At 44.9% G+C, this 15,330-nt stretch overlaps 1 protein-coding gene across 1 annotated transcript in view; it reads right to left on the reverse strand.

Annotated features, from left to right (window-relative positions):
- Window positions 1–15,330, reverse strand: part of MYO10 (myosin X) — a 166,652-nt gene that overhangs the window by 133,662 nt on the left and 17,660 nt on the right. The gene's annotated exons all lie outside the window — the stretch shown is intronic.

Below are 15,330 nucleotides of genomic sequence, written 5' to 3' on the forward strand. Positions count from 1 at the left end.
CCCTATCATCTTTCACCTTTTTTCTAAATCCCTTTGCCCTTTATACAGTCCTCCTCTCTTGGCTGCACAACAATGCAGAGGATTTAAAAAAAAACAACCAAAACCAACCCACTAGCAAGCAAGGTTACAAAGAAATGGCATTTTCTTTTCAGAGTTGAGGAGAAAACAGGTGTCTCGCTGAAAGTCTCCAAGTCAATCTAGTAAGACAGGGTAGGCGCAGACTATTTGAATTTTCACCTGGCCGGTAGATCCAGCATCAAGCCAACAGAAATAAATATCCAGCACTGAGACCAAGGGAGGCGGACGTGGGAGGAGGAACCACAGCTGATGTGGCAGCTGCAGCAAAAGCCATCCCATTAACGATGCCCACTCCAGTTGCTCCAGCATAGGAGAAGGCTTCAGCTGGCATGAAAACACTGAGCAGCAGCACCCCATGGTCTGACCTCCAACCCAAACTATACTCCCCTTCTCTACCAACGGACAGCAGGCTCCGTATCAGAAAGACGGTATTTTAGTGGTATTTAGAGAATAGATTTTAATTTTTTTCTACCAGAAAAGTCAAATTCTCTCCTAAAGAAAAAGTAAAGGGGTGGTAGGAAAGGGCTGGCATAAAACTTGATAATCATAAGGTTGTGACTTCGGGTGTATGATCAATGAAAAAAACAATTCAAATAATTAATTCTGCATGCTAGCATCCAAAGGTTGTGCTTGCCTGAATTTCTACACACAGAAACTAGACTTACAGACTTGTTAAAGTTGGTGGGTTGCGGGGTCCTGATTAACAATCATGACAAACACAGAATTTTCTTTCTGTTACATGTTTAAGGCAAGCAGCCCGCGAGTCCACCACAGACTTCAGCCACGTTATGAGTTGCATATGCTTTAGATATTGTTGAATAAAAATTATTATTGTTTCTATGATGGGAGAACAGCAGCACTGAGACACAAAATAATGTTCACAGAGAACGTAAAAACTCTTGCTGCTTGGTGTCTCTGAATGGTAAGAGCTCAGCTGCACATAGAGGACCATGTAAGAGCATCCCTCACGATTTTTTTCCCCCTCCATCTTTTGACAAACTGCTTTCCATTTTAAATGCTGCAAACGCCTGCGGAGCTGTTTGCCCTTTTACCTCCGAAATGTCGAGCCAGATGGTTTCCAGGTTTACAGCAAGTCCGAGGCAGTTCAAACGCAGGGTATGTCGACTCAAACGTGCAGGGCGAGGGCAGAGGGGAAGGAGAGTGCTAGTACCTGCGGCAGGCAGGGGGGAGCGGAGGACTGGGAAACAGCGGGGAGAGGACTCCCCAGAAGTGGTAAAAGCGATAGAGAGGATTTGAGCATTTAATTCAAAACCCAGTGACAGCAGTGGGAAGACTTCCACCCACTCCCTTGGCTCCGCCTCTGGACATCAGAAAACCCAGGGCGTTGCTCTTTTTTAAAATCTTCTCTATCGGCATGAGCAGCCCCGTGCCGACCGGTCTGAGGGCACCTCTCACCCCGCCATTTCCAAAGGGAGGAAGGCTGACGTGAGGACATTGCTCTCGGACTTCTTCTGGTACCCCCCTGCTGGATCCAGCGCACAGAAACGTCCTGGGTCCCTCAGGTACAGGCGCAGGAGCGATGACAACTTTGAAAGCGACATCCTCGGTATTAAGGAATATCTACCGCAACCGCCGGGGCAGGAGACAAAGGTGAGCTGAGTCTTTTCGCTCAGATTCCTGAATGTCCTTGGCCACCCCACTTCACCTGTGCATCATCGCGGAAGGGCTGAGGTTGGCAGGGACCTCGGGAGGTCATCTGGTCCCACGTTCCTGCTCAGTTGGGGTCCCTAGACCAGATTGTGTCTACACAGCTTTTGAGTATCCCCAAGGATGGAGACTCCACAACCTCTCTGGGCAACCTGTGCCAGTGTTCAGTCACCCTCACAGTGAAAAAGTGTCTCCTGATGTTCAGAGGGAACCTCCTGTGGTTCAGTTTGTGCCTGTTGCCTCTTGTCCTGCCAGTGGGCACCACTGAAAAGAGCCTGGCTCCCTCCTCTTTGCACCCTCCCTTCAGGTATTTACATACATGAATAAAATTCCCCCCTAAGCCTTCTCTTTTCCAGGCTGAACAGTCCCAGCTCTCTCAGCCTCTCCTCACAGGAGAGATGCTCCAGTCCCTTCATTGTCTTCATGGTCCTTCGCTGGGCCCTATCCAGTACGTCCAAGTCCCTCCTGTACTGGGGAGCCCAGAACTGGACCCAGCACTCCACTCAAGGATCACCTCCCTCGACCAGCTGGCAATGCTTTGCCTAATGCATCCAACAGAAATACCTACAGAAACCTGATGAGATGGATTACTCCTGAGCTAACATAGGACACCAGAAGAAAGAATCATCAGCCCATGACACAACCTCATTCAATCTGACAATTGCTGTTTCATGTTTGAATATTTTGTTATTATTAGTGGGATCATTCTGGCACAAAATGGAAGGAATACAATGTTCTTCAGCTCACAGAAAATTTGTACTTCACTGGGCTTTTCTGCCTCGACCTAATAACCAACCCCAAAGGAGCAAGGCATAGCAAAACCTCCCCCCACCCCAGTAAATAAGCCTAGTTTTGTTCACAAATTGTAATAGATTTAATGACAGTGGCTACTGACACTGCTGAGCTCTGGAGAGCTGATGGCTGGAAGGGTGCAGACATGTACTACAGTCACCCCAAGCAGCAAAGGGAATTTGGCCCCCACTCCCCACCACCCAGAGAAATGATTTCACCAGCCTGTTGCTGGGCATGAAGTGTCTGTACTGGTCAGTGTCCACCTCCTCCTCCTCCTCGATGAATTCAATAATGCACACATGAACAGCAAAAACAACCTATTTGTCAAAATGCAGTCAAGTTCTTCAGGTGCTTCAGGACAACCAAACCCCTGTTATTCAGCTGATTTATTATTTGCCAAAATCTCCGAGCTCGAGTAACATGAAGCTTATGCTTTCAAGGGCAACAAAAAGCTTATAAACACTAAGCTGCCACAAAATTTGCCAAACCCTCAGCATTCAGAATAGCTTCTCACAAGGAGAATGTTTTCCATCTTGAAATTAAATAATTAATTCTGCAATTATTTTTTTTTTCTGGCTATGAAGGGGGAAAAAAAAGGGGTCTGCACAGAAGCATTCACTTGGTTGGGCTAGTCCTAAAATAAACTTTTTAAAGCACAAAAGGGTTTGATTTAAACAAATGTACATTGTCAGGGGTCAATAGCTGCTATTCAGGGGAGGCCGGAACAATGCAGTCCACAAAGCCCGAGGCATCTGAAATGCAAATACAATGTACTCCCTGGCAAGGTAGCTCAACAATACGCTATCTGTCCATGGGCTGGGTGCACTGCAAAGCCTTCCCATCTGGGGGAAGGAAAAAACAAAAAAAGTCTTGGCAAAAGATACCTCACAAGCTATGCAAGTTCCAGCCACCTCCCGCGCCCAGCTAGCTCTGCAACTGGGCTGCACTCCCTCCGTGACGCGTAAACTATGAGTAAGTGACAGTTTTAAGAACAAAATCTTCACTAGCAGTTAATTTAGGGACAAGACTTGTCATACAGGACCCACCAGAGGAAGGACTCCGCTCAACGCGCACGGCGGCACATTGCTCGGAACCAGTTTTTGGGGGAGAAACCTGGTAACTTGGGTTATTCCAGAGCTCCCTGACACGCCGCCCTTCTGCAGTAAGGGGGCAAAGCAAGCCACGAGGCGCTTACTAAAACCCAATGGTTTTTATTTCCGTGAAGCTAGGTTGTAAAAATACCCAGAATAGCGTTTGCAGAAGAAGGGCCATATGCCATCACTTCCATGGCAAATAAATTTCTCCTGACTGCCAAAGGGAAAGGAAATGGGTTTGCAAATCTCACAGCTGTAAGACCACCTGGAGAAGTCCCTCGTCCTTCTACCTCGTGGATTTTGCTGCTGAAAACGCAAACACTACCTCTTACCTTCCTCTGTATTCTGTTGTTGGAGATGATAAAAATCCATACTTTTTTACTTTCTATTGGACATATATGCTGGAAATCACAAAATTAACCAAGAACTTCATCTCAACTAAGTAAAACGATGCAGCATTTGTTGCAGAACTGTAATTAACAAGCTAGATTTTGCATGCGTACAGGTTGTGTCCCAAATAAAATAACTGTGCACATTAATTACATTTCTGTATGTATATTGTATATATCTCTATATATGAAAATGCAGATATTGTATAATAAATGTGTTCTCATCCAAATGAAAATGCTACCTATTTGCATGTTATAATGTAAAATCCAGTGGACTCATCAATGCAGTTGATTCAAAGCAGTTAAAACTGCTTTAAATTAAGGGCAATGAACACAGGTTACGCCGCATCTGCATCTCCATTTCACTGTTAGGCTTGGCAAATCAAAAGGAACAATAGTCAATATGTATTTAGAGAACCTTTTGTTTATGCACCTCAGTAGCTTGGCTCCAAATGCAAAGTTTGAGAGACAGGAAGAGATGTCATTAACTAGGTCAAGCTGGACATAGCTTTTTAATGCAAAAGATAACCAAAACCACATTCCTCCTCTTTACTAATTCACACACTGATGACAAACAAGGAAGGCCACGGCAAGAAAGAAGCTATCCAGAAAAAAATACAGCTTTGCTAATTTCATAATAAAGAGCAGTTTTGCTTCTGAAAACTCACTGTTCGTTGTCAGCTTAGGACTACTGAAAACACTTGAGTTTAGGTACCCAAAAACCTTAATACGCCAAGTGCGTGCCTGGCCAGACTCCTCAGTGACAAACTCCTGAAGTCCACTGGAAGCTGGATATCCTTCACCGACTTTGACCCAAAAATGAAGTGTTCAGCCTCTTAAGCAGAAGAGCAGACCTGTTCTCCCATACCTAAGTCCAGAGGAACAAACAAGTAGTAATGGCCATCCATCTGACTTACTACTCTGTAATTCAGAGTATTGATGTAGATTCCCTCCTTTGCAGTGCCCGGCCTCCCCAGTGCAGCTCTCCCGTGCTCCAGGCTTCCACAACAGCCTGATGTCAGCGGTGGCCGCATAAAAAAACTACTACAAAAAGTCTACATACACTCCCGCCACACCACATACAAAAGGGAAATAAACAAATACTCCAGAAATCACCAAAATAGTGGCACTAATGGGCCCCGTTTCTCTCCAGCCAACCTGCCTCCCCTCTGCCAAGAGTCAGAAACGGGCAGTTTTTGTCCAAGGATGGTGGGGTGGGAAGGGATGGACAGTTACAGAGAAGGACTAGTTGAACCCCAAGTCTCTGTAGATAGTGAGACAAAGCACAGCTTTGGAAGGTATTTGAGCATGTAATCTAAATTTCAGTACCGTAAACTCAACTTCATGAACTGACTACGCACTTAAATCTAGGCACATACTTAATCCAGCTGAACGGGGTAAAATTAATTTTGAAAATGCTTAAGGCATTAATCACAATTTCTTCAGAGAGCACAGGAGTAAACGACGAACACCTTTCTCTGAACAAATTTAGTTCTGCCTCCTGAACAATACCGCTTTGCTTTACTGTTTCAAAGTAGAACAAAGCCATGAAGATGTTTCCATGGGATATAAGGTCAGTTTAGGGGGGTTAGTTTCCTGCAGAAAAAAAATTCCTTGAAAACGAGATGTTTCTGTTGTCTGTCCATCCCCCACACCAGATCAAAGCACCAGCTCTCCTGAGGTCTGTGCAACAGCTGCTGATTAACCTTGAACAGGCTCCAGCTCCTTCTGTTTCAGTAATTGGAGATAGCACAGCACCGACAACGGCATACCACTTTAAAAACAAGAAACTGGATTAAAACACGTATTTTAACTGTTACTGACTTGAGAGGGAACCAGAATAAATTTGTACCTTCCCCAGCCCTTTGAAAGCACCAGTGGTTCTTACATGACCGCCACTTCATACTAATAGGGCCTTTTTTTAATTAAAAAAAAACAAACCAACAACATTTTATCTTCCAGTTATGCCCAACACAAACAGCACACAGAGATTACCCTCTCTATATGCAGGTGGACAAGCACACTCCTCCCCATCTTCTGCTGCTGAGTGTGAAGACACATCACTAACAGACCTCGCTCAAAAGCCAAAAAGCAATTCCACTTCTCTGCTTAGAGCTCTGAAGACGTGGTTGCCAGCTCCTGAGGATGACAAGGATTCCACACTGCTAGGCAACAACGGCTTTATCATACCCTTAAAAGCAAATCCAGCAACGAGATGCCATCAAGTCTTTTGGAGAGTGTTACCTGTATTGCTACAGTCTCAATTATGACTTTCATGAGAGATTCAAGCGTTACCTTTACGTTTTGACAAGTTTTGTCAAATAGCTTTTTCGCTTTCGAGACTGCCCAACCTACACAATAGCATCATGGCTGGAAAAACACGACAACAGAGGAATTTGGAAAGCCTATTATCAGTCGCAGTCAAGTTCGACAAGCTACTATGGGACAACAGCTCTTTCTCATGCCTGCAAGTTTAGGTAAAGAAGTAACAGTTTCTGAGCAGTCAAGTCAATGGCTTTTCTCATTTATTCCAAAATCAAAAATCAGTGGTCAAAGCACTACTTGGCAACTGACCGTGATTAAAACTGCAAAAATGAGAAATCAGGGAAGTGGGAAAAGTGTACAGCAACTTTCCTCTATTTACTGGATCTGCAGTTTCAAGTCCTGCTGTACATCATCATCAGGTATCACCAGGACGTGACACCACCTCCACCACTCTCCCTCCAACACCTTGGCTTGCGAGGGGTGGAATTTTTATCTGTTAAAACTCAGTAAGGAAGATAAGTAATTCAAAAAGACAACACGTGGGTGAGGAGAAGAAAGAGGAGGCAGTTACTGATGGCAGCGAGGAGATGTAAGGAACACGGGGGGAAAAGAGCTTGGGGCCACTGTAGACCTTTCCATCACCGTCTATACTGGGGCAGGGGGTAGCAGCGGCCAGGTAAGTGACAGATTTGATTTCCTGGTACATTCATGACCATTTTAAAGTAGCATGTAATTCTCTCCCCTTATTGGAATTCCTAAAGACGAATATACAATATCCTCACAAACCCCTCAAAACTTACCCTAAGAACCAAACAAGCCCTAACTCTGCCTTCACAGATTTCAGTAGGAGTTGCAGTGCTGTCTTTGATGACAGCAGTTTTGCCAAGCACTCATATTTTTTCCAAAAAACACATTTTTTACTAATTACTCATGACTACAAATGTAAAAAAAAAAAAAAAACACAACCCCAAACACAAAACCACAAAAAACCCAAAACTTAGTTTCCTTAAAACCAACTGAATTTAACCAATCTGTATACATGCAGACACCCCAATTCTTCATGCATGGCGTTGAGATTTTTTAACCTCAACAGGTATTTTAAGAGAGACAGAACCAAGGGAGGACAGTGCACATAAAAGCAGCAGGGGAAGAAAGACTCTCCCCTGAAAACTGTTCACCAAAGCCTACAGCAATACAGCAGGAGTAGTTATCCCAGCACGACTGCCCAAACAAGCCAATTTAAATCACCACTAGCTCCTGTTAACATAATCTTTTCCATATTTTCTAATAAGTTGTTACGCTGCCGTGCAGCTCTATCACTGACTTGGGGACAAGAGGACAGCCTGCCAAAACGCCTGTGGCTCATCCACCATGCTCTGTTGTGCTTGGCAGTCCCCAGTCCAAAAGCTACCAGCTTGGCAGCTTTTTGCTTATGCTACATGACAAGCTTATAAACTCACATCGATGTGGAGAAGGATTCCTAAATGCACGCTGGTGAAGCCATGCTAGCACCCTCTTCTCATTCCCTCCTTCAGCTACCCTCTTGGGACTGGTGTCTCAGACCAATGAGGCAAAGCAATGGTAGAAATATCATTATTCACTACCCTCTTTATTGGGGCTCAGCCACAGAGTTTTGCTCTTCTTAAGAAACTTTGCCCTTAAAACCTCCCAGGTACCAAATTAATCATCTGCCACAACTTGCTAAGGGTCTCAAAACCACTTTTCACAAGAGTTGCAAAACACCCTTGAGTTTTCTTCCACCTTCCTCTCCTGCCTGAGCAGAAGGCAGAGCGGAGGCCAGGGGAGCTGACTGACAAACACCAGCCACGCGGTACGGGAGAGACCGACCGCTCTGAAACAAGGTTTAGTGTGAGACTCAACTTGAAAGATGTTTCTCACTCACCGCCTGCAAAGCCCATGGAGAGTCTTGTTTGCAAAATGGGAATTCCTGCTTGCAAACATACATGTTCATTTCAAAACGATTTGTTTAGGAGCAACATCTTAAGTTTGAATACTTTAAAGCTGATGAAGTGAAAAAAAACCCAAAATGTTCCTTTGACACATGGGTCCTGAAAAGAGCCATTTCACTTATCTTCACAAGACATGGATCCGTTAGGCTCATCAGTCAAGGAACTGTTCAGTTCTTAACATTGTTCTACATGTACCTGGACAATGACTTTTTAGAAGAAAATCTAATACAGAACAACTACAAAATACTAGTTTTTCTACAGATCCTAGCTGTGCTACACAAGCACGGACATGCCTTGTCTAGAGGGACATTATACTGGTTCAGCCTGATTTGAATTTGCAAAGCAGATTAAATTTCTAATCAAGATACATTTTCTACCATTGACCACTCTTTCCAGCCATCTGATTTTATTCTGGTCGTATTTATCAAAGCCTTCTTGCGTCAAGAAGCATCATTGGTAAAGTGCCAGTGCTGCACCAGAAAGCACGCAGGAGGAATTGAATTTAGCAAGGCAAGGACTATTCCTCTTTTCTAGGAAGCTCAGTGTTGTCTTCCCCCCGTTCCCCATGCCAAATAAGCAGGCAATTCCAGGAAAACTTGCCTTTAGTCAAGTGGGATTCTTGTGTGAAAAAGATAATCCATATTAAGCAGCAGACTGTGCAAGGTGACAAGCATACTTAAAAATTATTCCCAAAAGTAATACCACAGCTTTCACTTTGCAGGTTACTGCCATCAAAGTACAAAAGGTTCCACTTTAGTTCTTACCTCCATATTGTCAATTTTCATGATCCTTTACAGGACTGACAACATTAGAGGGATTTTCTTTGTTTTGTTTATGTCTCCCTGCAACTCAAAAGTATCAGTTTACACATGAATCATTTTCCTGGATTAGAGTAGGGATGGGCAAGAAGGGAAAATATTTCCAGCCTTAATTGCTGCAGAAAACAGCTATAAGACCAGAGCCTTAAGACAAAAACAAACCCACCCACCCAGCCCACATTCTTTGTAAGTGGTTGGTTGGTTGGTTGGTTTGTTTTTTCCCCTCTTCTTCCAAGCTCCAAATTTTCTTGAAATTAAAACTCGGGATTTTGGAGAGACACAGTTCACACTTTGGTGCCATAAGAACTAGCAAGACCAAGGCTGAGAAAGTAAGTGTGAAAAGGAGGGAGAAAAGAGAATAATGGACCAGTCAGCCCACATTTCTTTCATTCATTTATTTCCCTAATAGAAACATTGATTATTGAAAATAGGAGAATTTTAAATATCAGGTCGTAACTTCTTTTCCTAAGTTGTATTGATCCCCTCACATCAAGTTTACAATAGATGATTCAACAGGCTTCATTTGTCTTTGCAGCTTTGCTTTCACAGTACGGTCAATACATACCTCTATTTCACCACAGGAACACAAATATTTAAAGCATGTAATTGCACTGAATTATTTCTTTACATTGCTAGTTCATGCTTTAAGGGGTTTTGAGGGGGTTTCTTGTTGTTTGTTGGTTTTTTTAATCAATCCCCTTTGGCAAGCTACATGGGGTTTGCCCTGCAAACACCAGAACCCTTTCCTAACTTTGCCCAACTACCATGTCCTACAGATCTTAACAGGACCCTGCATATGGGTAAACATCTGTAGAATAAGGACTTAGTATGGTTCATATCTAATGGAATACAGAAAGAGGAGGAGCAGATGAAGAACGCTGGAAAGTTGGTAAATTAGGACGTGCTGTTGGACCTGTTCAGTAGCATTTCCCAACAACCGTTTCAGCCTCGCCTTTCTGAAGGCCAGTCTGACCCCACACCGAGGAACAAACCCCCCGCTGCTCTTCGACCGCAAGCAGTTGACAGGTTTGGGCTGCACCAACGCTTAGCAGACGGAGCTCAGGTCCTCCTCCATTCCCCATGGGCCACAGCACTTCACCCAACGGCTTTCACCAATGGCGCCCGCTCAACCCCGTTCATACACCCCATTATAAATCAGGGGCAACGTCCCAAATCCAGGCCGAGCACCTCTTCACCACACCAGCTCCAACAGCCGAGACGGCCCCGCGGCCCGTCCCCGGCACACGCGGTCCCTCGGGGCGGGCGCAAGGCGGCACGTCACCCACCGCTCAAAGGTGGGAACAGGACCCTAGAGAAGTTCAGTGAAGAATAAACGCATGCCACGTCTACGCCTAGCCAGGAAAATGGGGTTTTCTGGCCTGCAAGGAGTTGGCTATGGCAACTGGGTAGCGGCAGCACTGAGGCCGGTGTGGGAAGCTCGGGGCAGGCGTTATCAGACTTGCAGCGTCACGCAAAACGAGTCCAACGTGGGTTATGAAAACTTGAGGCCGTGGCGAACTAGTACTACATACCGAGGACCTAGCCGTCCTTAAAAATTAACTAAATAAAAATAATTCATCCTAAAAATCCAGGATGTAAGCAACTTGCCCTTGGGAAGCGCACCCCGCTGCATCCAAAGCCCACCTGCGGCGCCTGGCTTTTACACGCAGGTTTGGAAGATGGGATGATCCTCTGCCAGAGCAACTCATGGACGTCCCGATGAATGTCGAGCAGCTCGGCACCCGCCTGCGCTCTCCCTCCTTACCTCTCCTGCTTCAGGTGAGCGCAGAAAAAGCCGATCCTGCCACCGAAATCCTAAGTTGCAAGGCTAGCCTTAGCAACTTCCCACACTAATTTGTCTGCTGCAAACCACAATAATCACCGAGCAACTCCAAATTGCCTGTCTGGAGATCACCTGATGAAAACGCAACCAATTAAGCAAAACGCAACGGCACGCTTTATCACTAAAGGGCAGAGCGCTGGCTTATTCCCATGCACCTGGGGCAGAAAGGGTGGACAGGTTGCGTGGGGGATGCAGACGTACGTCGCTGTGCCCGACCCGGCGAGCATCGGGCGAGCTCAGCCCAGCTCCTCGCACACTGCGTGTGTGGCCAGCCTCACCACAGGCATCCCGGTAGCGCTCAGAGCAGGGAGGACATGAAATCCAGACAATAGCCCCAAAAAAGGGCAAGATTTTGTAACTCAGAAGGATGTTTGAGCTTTTTATGGTGCGCGATATCCGATGCCTTTTGCCCTCCGACTTCCTGCGGCTCACTGCCTTGCATACGGCAACGAAATGCATGTCTTAGAAAACAAAAGCGAGCAGCCAGCAGTATTTCAGCTAAATCCTAGCAGCATATTAAAGCACTCACAACCCACTAACAGGTATTACAGTTCTACACAGAAAGGGGCAAGTTTGTTTGCTGGGAAGTTGTGGGAGCTTCAACCAACAGACAAAAGTTAAGTACCTTAACAAAAGAGTAGTCAGGGTATACGCTGCTTAAATAGATAATCTCTATTTTCAGAAGGGGGGGAGGGGAAGAGCCAAAGGGTGACCCTCAGTTACACTCTCTAACAGACCTGTAAAGAGGCCCACAGGTCTACACAGATAGAAGAAAAAAGTTTATTCCACTTCCTATTTATTTTAGAATTAATTTGCATTCACACCAGTTGAAAAAAATGATACTAACAGGACCCTGTGAAATTACTGCACCTGTCTACAACCCTGAAGAGGTGTCTTTTCTTCTGCTTTCCTAAGTCCTCTTTTCATTTGTCCCACCTAGCCCCATCAATAGTCCGGGATGCCTGGGAGGAATCACCCCTGAGACTTTGGTGGACCCTTCTCTCGGGTCTGGAGCAGGCAGAAGGACTGGCTGTCAGCTCTTCCCATCTCCTCCTTCTCCAACAATTACCTTCTTCTCCTTCCCAGGTCAGAAACTCAAGAAAGACTCCCAGCAAATTTTAACACTCAGCCGTGAACTGAGATGTAAAACACAGAAGATTTGATCACTGTCGTATTTCAATGTAAAAGGACCTCCCTGCCCCCTTGAAATATAAAAAGAGTCTATCAAACTGTGAAGGATAAACACCTATAACCTTAAATAATTTACTATTCAATTCAAAATTCATTCATATATGTAAATAGCTCATAGGATCTAATCTACCAACCCTGAAACAAACACCAAAGTGTCAGTAGATATGAAATAGCTGCTTATGACCTACTTCTCAAACCTGTGATCAAATGTTTTTAAACAAAAATCAATTGTAACAGGCATTTGAAAACACCTAATTCACTTCCCCAACACAGGGGACAAGGAAAATTAGGTGGCAGTAGCGGAAGAGAAATTTAATCCCAGCCTAGTCTCACTCAGCTGTTGGATGGTGGGAGCAGAAGACTGTCCATCAGGGCTAATCTCCGCTTTCCCAGAGCCTACGGGACACCAAAGCAGGCTGCACAGGTGGCATTTTACACCACTGTAACACATACAGAAGGTGCAACTTAGTAGAAAAGAGAATTTGGGATCTATACCAAAGGCAAATTTAGCAAGGAAGCTCATATTTTAGGTAAAGTTAGAAAGCCACAAGGTTCAGGTAAAAGGCAGCATTCCCTGCATGCACTTTGAACAGTTTTACAACTTTTATCGACTTTAAACTACTCTTGGAGACGAGGCTGATGCTTTGCACGGCTTCCCGCTGCAGAGCGCCATCACTGCTGATGAATACCGATGGTATGCAGCAGTTGCAAGGTAAAAAGGCAGCCTGAAACACTGCATTCATTATATTCAGCCCCTCAAGGTCACAACCCTCTGAAATGCAATCTCCAGCTTTTGCTTAGCCCCCTTCTCCCTGGCCAGATACATTTCCTTCCAGTAATGCTACTCTTATTAGCATACCTGTTTTGATTTTTCTGCTCTTGTGCAACTATAAAATGAAGCATCTACAGGGTGAGTCACCTGAGTCATAATCGCAAGTCATTTTTTCTTTTACTGGGATTTTTTCAGGACATATAATAAAAATTAACTCCTTTTAAGTTCATTCGGCACTAAACTGCCAAAAGGGAACACCTTTAGTAGAAAACCCAGAAACGGAGCAGGTATTTATATCAGCAAACCTTCTCTTCTCCTGCCATAGATACTTTCACACTATACACTGGACCGAGCCCTGTAATTCCATACTGCTTCCCATCTCACACCTATAGACAAATCCCCAGGGCAGGTCACACAAAGCAAGCTCACAGGTTCCTTGGATGTACAAGCCATGAGGAAAGGCGTGTTGTTGGAGCATCTTCCCAAAGCAGCTTAAAATCTGCACTCCACCTTTCAACGAAAAGGTGTGGCACGTTTCCTCACTTGCAGGCACACCTAGAGATTTGACGCATTCCCATTCTGCGTCCTTGTTTTCATGACAAGGATGAATATTTCCTGCATCACTCTGGCGCTGGTTTGGTTTCTGCTGGGTTTTTTTGGTGGGTTTTTTTTTTTTTTTCTTCAGTGCATGTTTATATGAGCTGGTAATTGTTAAAAGGAAAAATGACTACCTCAACCTAGTAGTTGTGGCAGAAGCAGAAAAAGCAGAAACACAGAGCAGTTGCTTCTGTAATTTTTTTTTATTTGCATGCGTGTTTTACTGTACTGCAGATTGATAAAAAATTTAACCCAAACTAAACCACAAAGCAAGTCGAAGAGCTTAACCAAACAGAAGTGATTTAAAGCAACAACACCCAACAAAACGGTCATTTATCCCAGAGATAAAGGAGGAGCACAAGGAAATGCATCTGGGCTGAGACTCTCTTCTAGTTTACCACGTCCAGTGTGCAAAAGCATAATAAAACCAGGGTTGAACAGCTGCATGCCTCTCAGCAGGCAAAGGACCTTCTCAGCCAAGCGATTCTGACTATACATTGTAATCTCCCAGTGGTGCACCGCTCATATATTTAGGTGGGAACCCCTTGCACCCAAGCTCTTCCCATTAGCCAAGAGGATTAGCTCCAGCAAGAAGCGGAGCACTGCTGCAGCAGAGAAGGAGATTCTTTTTCCCCAATTCTCCAGATCAGGTCTGAAATCAGACCGTACCCTTTACTACTGACGTGACCTACTTGGGCCGAGACGCTAAACTCAACTTTTTTTGGTCTAAATCCAGGGAAGAGATCCTGTTTCCTTCGCACAAAGACTTGCCAGCTGTGACTAGCAGCCGCATCTCCCCCAGCCAGCAGCTCCCACCAGTGCCGGCCGTGGAGAGCCGTGCTCCCCCAGATTAGAAAAACCGATGCCAAACCAGAGAAAGACCCGGCAAGAACGCAGCTGCCTTGAGACAGAGATATTCAAGACCGAAACCCAGCAGACTGTAAGGCTGGTGAAAGTAATGGCTGAGACCTAAGGGGTGCGAAACATATTTGCGCGTGAAGCACGAGCATCTTCGTGGAGCGCTCAGGATGTCCCAGCGGGCAGAGGATCGTGCCGCCAGCAAGAGCATGCAAGCAGTGACTTTAAGCCTGACAAAAGCATGCTTTTCTCCTGTAAGGAAACTGCTCCAGCAGGTTTACACATCCCTGCTCTGCATTTCCCAGCTCCCCCCCTCACGCTGCCACCCAAGAGGTGTGCTGGAAGCTACGAGTCAACACACTGGACAGCAAGCTTTCACAGGCAACCCTTGCTGACCCTAAAGCCTCGGGAACCATGACTTTTCTCTTAGCTACCTCTGAAAGGACGTCTACTCAGGAGCACGAACCTTTACACAGCGATTTATTTTACTTGGCAATGAATTAAGACAACCAACTCCTTTGTAAACGTCAGCCCAGACAATTCCATAAACATCTACTTCCCACAGCACCCTGCAGTTCCCCAGTCTGTGAAACCTGCGAGGACTTTATAGGCTTTCCACCACAAGGATGTTCTTTAAATTATTTATAAAGAAGGTGACTGCACAGTAAGTTCAAGTCAAATTAGTAGGGTGCCTAAATTAAAATGCAAGTGTAGCAGCACTCAAAATGCAGCATTACTGATTCTTCCCTGCCCAGAGAGGTGCTTTTTCTTAAATAATAAAAAAAGAACCCTAAAAACAGAAAAGAGAAAAAAAACAAACACACACAAAGTATATGGACTTCATAGTATTCAAATGCATGTACAAGCTGAGACTGGGAATTTTCCATGACTGCCTGACATAGTGCTATTAAAACATATTTAATCTTACTTACCCATAATCAGATTTTTATGGCACTAAAGAACGCAAGTCTAAAACAAATATAAATGTCTTCCTC

Source organism: Haliaeetus albicilla, chromosome 21 (assembly GCF_947461875.1).
Source record: "Haliaeetus albicilla chromosome 21, bHalAlb1.1, whole genome shotgun sequence".
NCBI classification, from domain to species: Eukaryota; Metazoa; Chordata; class Aves; order Accipitriformes; family Accipitridae; genus Haliaeetus; species Haliaeetus albicilla.